Raw genomic sequence first — 12,714 nt, forward strand, 5'->3', positions numbered from 1 at the left:
AATGAAGTAATCTCAGAAATATTGAAGGGATTGGTCAAGAAAAAGACAAAGAGGTGTCTGTCATAAATACTATATTTCAAAAGTGTGCAAAGGTCTAATTAATAGGTGGCTTCTATAATGTAAACACAAAGACCTCCACAACTCAAGTGGAATCTTAAATGAAAAGTAATTATCCCAGGTTTTGTGTTGCTCTAACCTAGCTGGACATTCCACATCAAAATGTTTAAAATAGACTATTTTAAGTTACTCTATTAATTAACCTTCCCAAGCTATCTGTTCTTGCAACCTGTGTAATTTCTTTTGTTGTCCATAGAAATTAATTTTATATTTGATTTTTCAGCACACTAAGTATTTTTTTTTTTTGGTATGTTTGCAGCACAAATGAATGTTGGAAGTGTTACTTGGAGAAATATAAGTCTTGGCAATTGAAGTCTGGGAGAACTCACATTTCATTTGGCACTTGAAGAGTAAACCCAAGACTGTGGAATTTCATAGGTGGATTGGCTGCATCTGGGAAAATGAATAGCAGTAAAAGAGGTAGTAATGCTAATGTTTGCGTATCAGTGGTGAGTTTCAGAGATAATTACAAGTGTCATTAATGAAATCACTGCATCTCTTAGACCTACTGTTCTTCAGACTCCAGAAAAAAATTATTATAGTTGTCATGTAGATTCAAGGATATCTTTATCATCACAGCATAATTTATTTATTTGCTTTTGCATGAATTAAAGTTGAGGTTTTAAAAAACAGTTCTACTGTTTTGGTTGCCCAAGAACTGGAGTTATTTCCCTTGAAAGTAATGGGGACGTATGACTCCTTAAGATCATTTTAGTTTATACCAGTTATATATGAGATTTTGGATCAAGAAGCCCTGAGATATATAGTTTAAAGAAGAAAAACTGCACACTGCTTGTAGAGAGAAAGAGCAGTGTTAACAGTAGAAAATGGGTTTTAAAAAGCCAAACTTGAAATCGTACTTGAGGAGGTTAGCCTGCAAGAAATAGCAGGGTTCACTTGATGTCAGCCTTTCGTATTCCTCCATTCTGCAATACAGATACATCCAAAGTGACAGATGCGTATCTGATAAAAACTATGAGAGGGAAAAAAATCACACACAGAGGTTTCAGTTTCTGTGCCTGTACTCCTCCAATTACAAGCTGTTTTCCCCATTTACTGACAACCTTCACTTACTTCCATGTCAGAATTATCGTAGCATCCTTTTGCTATAATTGGGGGTTGGGGGTAGGGTGTTGTCATTTGGAAATAGTGGTCAGTCAAAGAAAAGTATAAAATAATGCACATTCTCATGAGACTAGTATTAAAATTCCATTTGCAATTTCAACGTTTTAACTTGAATGATGATGATCTAATAAGCAACATTTAACCATTTTAGAAATGCAGCATTCCATTTAATACGGAATATTGAAGTGTGGGTGTGTTTTTATAAACATACTTATTGTAAAGTTAAAAAGTTGGGAAGCTGAAGGGAAGTAAATATTCAAAAAAGGAATTCTTTAGAACAGTGGGGTACACATGTTTACCAGGGCTATGCTATGTAAAAATGCATTGCACACATACAGTATTTAGTTGTACCATATAGATGATTTTACCTGTCTTAGGGGAATATGTTTGGACCTGACTCAGTTTTCCTCTGCCCAAGCTCCTCTGACTGTTCAGTTCCTCTGTTTTTAACACTGTTTCCTTCTCAATTAGACCACCTACTCTTACATGTGGGGTTTAATTTATATTTATTCTGGAAGGAGAAGATAGGGAATAATTTTAAAGTAATTAAGCTTAAACCAAATTTTACCCTGTTAACTTTTTTCATCAGTCAAATTTCATGGCCATCCTGGCTGTTCTTTGCAATTCCAGTGGCAGTCATGACCTTAGCAACAGGTAATTTAAAATATTTGCATAAAATATATGAAAAAGGGTAAAGATGTTGGTATAGATGTGATTGTTGGGAAGAGGATGAAATGTGCTAGAATCTTATCGTCTGCCACAATATATTTCAGCATTTCTGGTGGGGAGGACCTCAAGTAAAGAGGTACATGTCAAACCTATCTGTATATATGATTATATTGTAGGTGTGTGTAGAGATGCAGAAATAGATTTAAACTCATTTTATTTCCAGTGCACACAGTTAAAGGGAAAAATGGGAAGATAAAGTGGTGAGGCACAATTGAAGGTTATTAGCTTTGAAAAGTCTGTTTATACATGGCTATTGGTGTCAGTAACATTGTCAGGAAAGTGAGATAAGCAGTCCAGTTTCATATCTGTGTTCTGGAAGGAATACACAGAAAGTAGTTAGAATATGGTCTGCACTTCTATAAGGTCTTACTGCTTCAGTTTGATATAACCTGTGTAACTCAGCCACAGAAAAGTCCCAGTAAAGCTACTGAAGATTTTTGCAGCACCACTTTTCCCTTCTCTCCCAGTTCTGCTCTGTGTGAGAACACAGTCCTGATCCTTGTAATGTGGTATTACTGTTCTTCAAAAAAGCTGCTATTTATATATTTGTAATTTATAATTTTTAATCTTCCTTAATTGAAGACACGCAGGTTTTTATACCTTTCCTCTGTCTTCTTTCTGAGGTTTGTTTTGGTTTTTGGTATTTTTTTTCCTGTTTTTCTAATTTTTGTTTTCTTCTAACTTCTGTATTACTTCGACACTTCATAAAGTACAAGAATTGGCTATACGGTATTTCCATATCATTAAGGGGGCTCCCAGTAGAGATCCTAAGCATGTGTTCTTACTCATGCATAACTGCAGAAGAGACAGAATTATGCTTAGACTTGAGAGTGGCTGCTTTAGCTTGAGAGTGGCTTCCAAACAGTGCTCATAATTCCAGGTTGAAATTTCAAGGCAACCTAGCAGATTTGAACATGTAGTTCTCATTTATTTTTATGGCAACTGCACAAACCCATCTCACAGGCATATTTGAAAACACCAGGCTTATACTTCATCTATTCCATTCTCTATTTCATGTCCTGTGGTGGAACGGATGAAATAAAAATGAAAGAAAGGATCACCTGCTCCAAGCTCAGGAATGTTGCATCCCAACTAGAAGGAAGTGCAGCAGGAGGGCCAGGAGACCTCCTTGGATGGATAAGGAGCTGCTCAGGAAAATTCAAAGGAAAAAAGAGGCTTATAGAAGGTGGAAGCAGGGACAGGCGGCTTGTGAAGAATACAGGGATGATGTCCAGGAAGCTAGGGACCAGGTTAGGAAAGCTAAGGCCCAGTTAAAATTGAACTTGTCTAGGGATGTTAAGGATAGCAGGAAGCAATTCTATACGTACATAGCGAATAAAAGACAGACTGGGGACAATGTAGGCCCCCTTCGGAAGATATCAGGAGAGCTGTCTACCCTGGATCTGGAGAAGGCTGAGGTTCTTAATGACTTCTTTGCTTCGGTCTTCACTGGCAAAGTCTCTGACCGCACCACCCAAGTCTTGGAAGGTGGACACAGGGACTATAAGAAAGAAGACCTTAGGCCCACTGCAGGAGATGATCTGGTTCGAGACCAGCTTAAGAACCTAAATGTACACAAGTCCATGGGACCTGACGAAATCCATCCTCAGGTCCTGAAGGAGCTGGCAAATGAAGTTGCTAAGCCACTGGCCATCATATTTGAAAAATCATGGCAAGTTCCCGATGACTGGAAAAAGGGAAATATAACCCCGATTTTTAAGAAGGGAAAAATGGATGACCCAGGGAACTACAGACCAGTCAGTCTCACCTCTGTGCCTGGCAAACTCTTGGAGCAGATTCTCCTGGAAGGCATGCTAAGGCACATGAAAAACAAGGAGGTGCTTGGTGACAGCCAGCATGCTTCACTAAGGGGAAATCCTGCCTGACCAATTTGGTGGCCTTCTATGATGGGGCTACGGAACTGATGGACAGGGGCAGAGCAGTTGACGTCATCTACCTGGACTTGTGCAAAACGTTCGACACTGTCCCGCATGACATAGAATCATAGAATCATAGAATAGTTAGGGTTGGAAAGGACCTTAAGATCATCGAGTTCCAACCACCCAGCCATGGGCAGGGACACCCCACACTAAACCATGCCACCCAAGGCCTCATCCAACCTGGCCTTGAACACCGCCAAGGATGGAGCTCTCACAACCTCCCTGGGCAACCCATTCCAGTGCCTCACCACCCTCTCAGGAAAGAATTTCTTCCTTATATCCAATCTAAACTTCCCCTGTTTAAGTTTTAACCCGTTACCCCTTGTCCAGTCACTACAGTCCCTGATGAAGTCTCTCCCCAGCATCCTTGTAGGCCCTTTCAGATACTGGAAGGCTGCTATGAGGTCTCCATGCAGCCTTCTCTTCTCCAGGCTGAACAGCCCCAACTTTCTCAGCCTATCTTCATACAGGAGGTGCTCCAGTCCCCTGATCATCCTCCTGGCCCTCCTCTGGACTTGTTCCAACAGTTCCATGTCCTTTGTATGTTGAGGACACCAGAACTGCACACAATACTCCAAGTGAGGTGTCACAAGAGCAGAGTAGAGGGGCAGGATCACCTCCTTCGACCTGCTGGTCACGCTCCTCTTGATGCAGCCCAGGATACGGTTGGCTTTCTGGGCTGTGAGTGTACACTGCCGTCTCATGTTCATTTTCTCATCGACCAACGCCCCCAAGTCCTTCTCCGCAAGGCTGCTCTGAATCTCTTCTCTGCTTTTCTCTAAATTGGAGAGACATCAATTTGATGGGTGGACCACTCGGTGGATAAAGAACTGGCTGGATGGCCGTATGCAAAGAGTTGTGGTCAATGGCTCAATGTCTGGCTGGAGAACGGTAACGAGTGCTGTCCCTCAGGGATCCGTGTTGGGACTGGTCTTGTTCAACATCTTTGTCAGTGACATGGACAGTGGGATTGAGTACGCCCTCAGCAAGTTTGCCAAAGACACCAAGCTGTGTGGTTCGGTTGATACACCGGAGGGAAGGGATGCCATCCATTGGGACCTTGAGACACTTGTGAGGTGGGCTGATGCCAACCTGATGAAGTTTAACCATGCCAAGTGCAAGGTCCTACACCTGGGTCAGTGCAATCTCAGGCACGGCTACAGGTTGGGCATAGAAGAGATTCAGAGCAGCCCTGTGGAGAAGGACTTGGGGGTGTTGGTCGATGAAAAAATGAACATGAGACGGCTTCAGTATACGCTTGCTGCCCAGAAAGCCAACCGTATCCTGGGCTGCATCAAGAAGAGCGTGACCAGCAGGTCAAAGGAGATGATCCTGCCTCTCTACTCTGCTCTCGTGAGACCTCACTTGGAATATTGTGTGTAGTTCTGATGTCCTCAACATACAAAGGACATGGAACTGTTGGAACAAGTCCAGAGGAGGGCCAGGAGGATGATCAGGGGACTGGAGCACCTCCCGTATGAAGATAGGCTGAGAAAGTTGGGGCTGTTGAGGCTGGAGAAGAGAAGGCTGCGTGGAGACCTCATAGCAGCCTTCCAGTATCTGTAGGGGCTTATAAGGATGCTGGGGATGGACTGTTCATCAGGGACTGTAGTGATAGGACAAGGGGTAATGGGTTAAAACTTAAACAGGGGAAGTTTAGATTGGATATAAGGGAGAAATTCTTTCCTGAGAGGGTGGTGAGGCACTGGAATGGGTTGCCCAGGGAGGTTGTGAGTTCTCCATCCTTGGTGGTGTTCAAGGCCAGGTTGGATGAAGCCTTGGGTGGCATGGTTTAGTGTGGGGTGTCCCTGCCCATGGCTGGGTGGTTGGAACTAGATGATCTTAAGGTCCTTTCCAACCCTAACTATTCTATTCTATGATTCTATGAAAGCAAAAATAGTAGAATTATAACGAGACTTGATAATATAGGTAATTAGTTTAAAAAGTCAGTTTACTGCTGTTCATTTAGTTGCTTAGTCATCACCTGAGATTTACACAGGGTTTACATTAATTGATTGACATTGCAGTTGCTCAACGTATTAACTCTTCTGAAAACCTTTCATGCTGTTTATATTGTTTCCATTGTTACTGTGTCCAGTCATTCATAGTGAAAACCCACCTTCTTCAGTCTGAGAGAGTTGGGGTTGTTCAGCCTGGAGAAGAGAAGTCTCCAGGGAGACCTTAGAGCAGCCTTCCAGCCTTCCAAGAAAGATTGAAAATTACTTTTTACAAGGGCATGTAATGATAGGGCAAGGAGGAGTGGCTTTAAGTCTGGAACATCAAATCTATAAGTTTACCTTTTTTTTCTTGACTAAGTTATTTTTACTTAATGCATTCTTTATCATTATGACTTTGAGACTGGAGCTCATAAAGTATTTTAAATTTGCTTATTTCTTTGCTGTTTGTGCTTAATTTTTTCTTAAGTGATATTAAAATATGTATTTGTAGTGTTTAAGTGTCTGACTCTAGGCTTTGTAGTTTTTCTTCCTTAGGCAGTGTAGTTCTGAGCAAAGGTTATCATAAGAAATATTCAAAAACTAAAATTTAAAGTTTAAAAATCTAAATATCCACAGAGAGAAAATTTGTATTCAAACTTCATAAATGATTGACAGTCAAAAGAAAATAGCTAATTTTACATTTAGATGGGGAGTTCAAGTACATCTTTAAGTACATAATCATACAAAAAATATTAAGGGACCATAAATAATTATCAGATAACTTATGAAGCTGTGCAGGCTCATACAAAACTTGGAAATTTCCAGTAAGTGTTCTGCAAATAACCTATGAATTCAAAATAATTTGTTTAAAAATTCAGCTCTAAAAAAGTGTAAAGCAGATGCATTTCCAGCATTCACATGAGGGTTCAGGTCAGTGTTCTGTAGCCTGATACTTTCATTGTTTTCAATGGAACTAACTTTTACTACCAAAGGACCTGCCTCGGGAAATCTATATTTGACCTAAATAATTTCCTGTACAACAGTACAACCAGTATTTGAAAGGGTGGCTACAAAGAAGATGGAAACGCCCTTTGTACAAGGAGTCTTATAGAGACGATAAGCAGTAATGGGTACAAGTTACTGGGAGATTGCTGGGGAGATTCCAACTGGACACAAAAGGAAAATTTTTCACCATGAGAATAATCAAACATTGGGATAATCTGCCAGGGGAAGTGGTGGATTCTGCAGCGTTGGACACATTTAAGATTCAGCTGAACAGGATGCTGGGCCATCTTGTCTAGGTCACATGTTTGCCAAGAAAGATTGTACCAGATGATCCTTGAGATCCCTTCCAACCTTGTATTCTATGATTCTATGATTGAACCAAATACTTTGCTAATGTGTAAGAGAACAGATTAATGTGCTAAGTGAAGGGACTAATAACTCTGAAAGCTAAATACTGCTTTATGTTTTTTATGAGTTTCAGGTACATGCAGAGTCTATGGAACTTAGGTCTTCAGTCTAACAAGATTACTTCAGTATTCAGAAGTGGTTCTGGTAAGTACTTTTTCATTATGGCATTTTACAAATACTTAATAAAACTTAAGCCTTTTTCCTAATCATACTATGCATTATATTGGATTCATATTAACTTTTGCCTTTTTAAATAGCAACAATGTAGGTAACATGGTTTGCCAACACATGCCACATATTCTGAACTTTTTTCTTTAAAGTAGTGTCACTGGCTACTTACTTTTACAACCCTCAGGAATTTCAGATTACTTGGCAGTACTTCATACAGTGATATTTGGCATCATGGTATTGAACTGGCACCTGGAAATCTCCATTTCCCTACCTTTCCGTATTACCAAAACAGTTCACAATTTTCATTTTCAAGATTTGAAGGTTCAGTTCCCAAATTTATGTAACTGTTTGCTCTGTACATTTCAGGTGAATGTTCTGTTCCCTACTAAAGCACTTTGTTGCCATGACGAAACAAATATTTCTATTTTACTTGGTGCATTCACCAGATTAGTATATTTTTTCATGGAGGCAGCGGGGATTTAAGTCTGAAAATGTGGGACAGTTCATGACTATGGGATGAAAAATGATCCTTTCTTAATATACAATTTTTAGAAATCCAGCTGCTTAATAATATGCTGTCATGTTAATTTTACACAGTCTACATTAAATCACCAGAAGAGGTTGAAAAAAATGTGAGTGTTCAGTTTTTAGTAGTTTTGTGTCAAACTAGAAAGGTGGTACATGTCTGTTCTGTTTGACCTATTCAGGGAAACAGCTTCTCTAAAGTTCTATTCCATATTTTCATTAATAATTTTTAAAAATTAAATAAAGGGCATAACTATGCAATTTACAAATGACACAATATTTGTGGAGATCGAAGTATATAATAGAAAAGATCCAAAATCTGATTTAATTTAATGATAACAAACACAAGTACCATGCTTGGGAAAGATGTCATATGGGCAAATACAAAAGGAGGAAGAGCAATACAAGAAAGACTACAGAAAAGTATAGATGTGCTGTAATCTGAATTAAGATTTATAAGATATTGCCAAAAAAGATAAATGTCATTCTGGGAATGGTTTATGGAAAATTGACAGCTCTGAGTGATATTTGTTCTTCTTACCTCATGCTTGGCAAGGCTTCAGCTAGAAGTTTAGCTTTGGGCACCATTTTCTGAGAGAAAACAGAAAGGAGCAATAAAGTGATCAGAAATTTAAAAGTGTATGAGAAAAGCTTTTGTCTGTTTGTCTATACAAATTGGCTTTGTATAGCCTAGAATGAAAGACAGTGCAGAGGACCTGTCAATGCAATGATATCTGTGAAACTCTATAGATATCGTGAACAGAATATGTTTATCCCCCATCGTTGTGGGATAAATTTGACCAAATTTAAACTCAGGACATTTAGTTAAGATACATTTTTCTTTGCTGTAATACTATGTAAACATTGGAAAAACTACTTAAGAAGGCCATAAAGGTTTTAAAAATAAGAATGTTTCAAATCAGTCATGCCTTTAAGCAAAGTAAATTGACAAAATGACTGACCCATTGAATGATCTTTATAATGAATTATAGGTAATGCAGTCAACATTAAAAGAATAGCAAATGTATATTTGGTCTGGATTTAAGTATGTATGAAAGTATTTTTTTCCATAGGAAGAATTTTTTACTTGTTCCACTCATTGAGAATAAATAAATGACAGAGAAATACTTGCATTTCTCCAGTTCATACAGTAAATTTATTTATTAAGGATAAACTTCTCTTTCTCTCTTTTTTTTTCTTTTTTTTCTTTTTTTTTTTTTTTTTTTGTCAAGAAAGACCCTCACACGATGGGAAATTTTGTAGTTTTGTGTGCTTTTGTGGAACACATTAATGTGCTGACTAACAGGGCTACTCTTTGAAACATTAGTATTCTCTCATTTTCACTGGCAGATGATATTTTTCCTTAGGTCTTGGAACTAAAAGCTTTTCATTTAATGATTAAAAATGTACTTGCTTGGAAAGGTATGAGCTTGCCATTCTGAGAACATGATGACAATAATATGATTGTGATGTAATTACAGCATATACAGCTCTGGGAAGTGATCTCAGTTTCAGAAACCCATAGCTCCTCATAATAGTTACCAGTACAGTCTTTAAACTTACCTTTCCAGATGGGAAGAGGGTAAAGTTTTTCTGGACAGATGCATATTTTGCAGATGCAAATACTCAGACTCTAGACGTCTTTTAAGGCATCCTGTTGCCCTTTCCAGAACATGAGCTTAAGGATCCTGAATTGTTAAAAATACTGACCACAAGACCTTATTTTCTAGATTGTTTTCCCTATATTGGTGGAAGATAAGGTTTTCTGGTACATGAACTTAGATAACTTCTTCTAGCCTTCTTTTTTTTTTTTGCCTTTTTTTTTTTTTCAGGAGTAGATGATATTTGGAGGGGCAAAAATGCAAGAGCAGGATAACTTTTGAACCTTGGTCCACATTATTGAAGACCGCCCTGTTACTAATGCAGCTGTAAAGGGATCATTTCAAGATGGGCAGTGATACTGCTCACCACATCATTCTTCTGCTTGCTGTTTGCTGTAATCAGCTGTGCATCTTATTTAGCCTAAATGTCTACAGCCAGCAAGATCATTGTCTTGGTTTTGGTAATGAAGGTGGAAGAAGAAGAAACAGCACCCCTGAGCATGTAGTACCTTATAAACAATTCATGGTCCATATGTCTAGAAACCTTTCACATGAGTAGAGCAATAGACAGTATGGCATAGAAAAACAAAATATGACACCAATACTGTTTAGAACAACAAAGTGAGGCATGCTAGGTCATGACCTTGTGTTGAGTAACCTACTCTTTATGCAAGTAATTTTCATTAAAGCAAGCTAGTGAATACAGGGAATGGCGTAAATATTCATTTAATTTTTTAATGAATTCACTTCAGCATTGTATTTCTTGGTTCTGTTTGTCTATGAATATTCTATTGAACTAGAATTAGAGTGCAGGATTGTATTTATTTGGCTAATTATCTATTTTTAAGAAATTGTTCTTTTAAAGGAAATGCTGGAGAATGCTGAGGGAAGATGAGTCTCATATCTGTCAACAAAACTAGTCATGGCAATTCAAATACATTGTAACTGGAAAGCTCATCAGCTGCAGGTAAATGGAAAACAAACAAGAAAATGTCATAGGATCCAGACCTTCCCCTGTAAGATGCCTGAGGATACTAATGCCATTCTTTAGTACCACCTTTCCTCCTTTGAGCTGTTATCTGGAATTAAGCTGAAGCAGCTCTAGAGACTTTATCTACATGTCCCCGAGTCAAAGTCTTTTACTTACAATTTCCTCGGAGTGAGAGGAAAGAAAATACTTCACCCACATCCACACCCCTATATGGACACTGATGAATTGTGTAATTAGTTGTTCACTAGACCAATTTGAAACTTTGGCTTCCTCTACTTTCAGGTACTTCTGATAATTTTATTTTATTTATCATTTCATGTGGAACTCCTGCATACTATAATAGAATGCTCCAGGAAGAGTTTAGGTAATAGTAGGTTGTAAATTTTAAAGTTTTTTCAGCTATACAAAATCTACGTTGTATTCCTAGAAGTAAGTAATGGGTAAAACTAAGTCTGCCCTTCATGCTACTCCTCCTTTTGCTGGTAGAAGACATGATCAGTTACCTACAGAGCTCAAATTATTTGTAAGATAATAAAAAGGAAGAAAAGCAAAAGAATAAAGTGGGGGGAAAAGCCCTGAGACAGAAAAGCAGCAGAGGTGTAGAACATGAGCTTACAATTTCTGATACATCCCTGAAGACTACCAGCCTTCTCAGGCATTTCCAGCTGTCTCCTGTTAATGCCTTTAGCTGTTTCCCCATTCTTTGGGAGACATTTTCACTTTTGTGGTGAATGGGAAAAGCAATCTCTTCCTTGAGTGGTAAGTTATGTTTGTGACATCCATCTGAAGGCCACTTTCTTAATGCTCCATAATAAGGAAAGAGCAAAGCAGCAAAATACAAAAACAAGGACAGAGACAATGAGTGATAAAAAAAAGATTAGTCAAGCTGAGTGGGGGAATATCCTTTTCAAATGTAGACAAGAGATTGATTATACGTGGTAAAAAGATATCAGGGCACCTAAGGAAAAGCAGGGAAAATAATACCATCTGAGAACATCATGATTGGAAACAGTGGAACAAAGAAGTAATGAAGTAATAGAATGAGATCAAGAAGTGGAACTGTGAGGCTTGACTGAATTGGGAGAAAATATCTTTAGTCTGGAAATTGCCAGGAATATGTTGAAACAGCAAAGTCAAAATTACTAGGTAGCACAGAAAACAGTTTTTTACTCCATATAAGAAAAATAGTGAAATCCTGGATCCACTAAAATTCAGAGGGAAGTCTGTCATATAATTACAATGAGGGATAAGAGTTCACCTGATGTGTTGAATATTTACCTTTATACCTTGCTGTATATTGTAGTTTATCTCCTATGCCTTTTCTATGAAGAGAAATTTCTTGGACAATTTCTTTAGCAGTTCATATTTTTATTCTTAAATGTATCCATTATATACCAACTATGGCCTTGAGTTAATAAGGATGTTTTAAGAAGCAGGGAAAAGAGCAAGATTGTAAGTATAAAAAGTATAAAAAACCTCTTTGCCGCATGCAAAGAGTTGTGGTCAGTGGCTCGCTGTCCGGCTGGAGACCGGTAACGAGTGGTGTCCCTCAGGGATCCGTGTTGGGACCGGTCTTGTTCAACATCTTTGTCAGTGACATGGACAGTGGGATTGAGTGAACCCTCAGCAAGTTTGCTGATGACACCAAGATGTGTGGTTCAGTTGATACGCCAGAGGGAAGGAATGCCATCCAGAGGGACCTTGACACGCTTGTGAGGTGGGCTGATGCCAACCTTATGAAATTTAACCATGCCAAGTGCAAGGTCCTACACCTGGGTTGGAGCAATCCCAGGCACAGCTACAGGTTGGGCATAGAAGAGATTCAGAGCAGCCCTGCGGAGAAGGACTTGGGGGTGTTGGTCAATGAGAAAATGAACATGAGACGGCTTCAGTGTACGCTCGCAGCCCAGAAAGCCAACCGTATCCTGGGCTGCATCAAGAGGAGCGTGACCAGCAGGTCAAAGGAGGTGATCCTGCCCCTCTACTCTGCTCTTGTGAGACCTCACTTGGAGTATTGTGTGCACTTTTGGTGTCCTCAACATACAAAGGACATGGAACTGTTGGAACAAGTCCAGAGGAGGGCCATGCGGATGATCAGGGAACTGGAGCACCTCCTGTAGAAGATAGGCTGAGAAAGTTGGGGCTGTTCAGCCTGGAGAAGAGAA

The sequence above is a fragment of the Psittacula echo genome (genome assembly GCF_963264785.1).
Source record: "Psittacula echo genome assembly, chromosome: 2".
Lineage (NCBI taxonomy): Eukaryota > Metazoa > Chordata > Aves > Psittaciformes > Psittacidae > Psittacula > Psittacula echo.